Below are 274 nucleotides of genomic sequence, written 5' to 3' on the forward strand. Positions count from 1 at the left end.
ATGGTTTCGTACTGCACATAAGGTAGCGATGTATCACACTGGAGGCACTAGGTCTTCCTGCGCGAACGGTGGTGTGATCGCTAATGGTGGTGATGATGGTGATGATGAAAGTTTCAGCGGCACCTCACGAGGCTCAGGCAATGCGCTCGGCGACGAAGGAGTCGGGGAAGAGGCGGACGCGGTCGCCCTGCTTCCACAGGCACATGGCGGGGACGAGCGGGAAGCTGAAGGGCGTGCGCGAGCCGTTGAAGGCCACCCCGAGGAACTGGCCGTT

The sequence above is a fragment of the Acanthamoeba castellanii genome, assembly GCF_000313135.1.
Source record: "Acanthamoeba castellanii str. Neff unplaced genomic scaffold scf7180000083742, whole genome shotgun sequence".
Lineage (NCBI taxonomy): Eukaryota > Discosea > Longamoebia > Acanthamoebidae > Acanthamoeba > Acanthamoeba castellanii.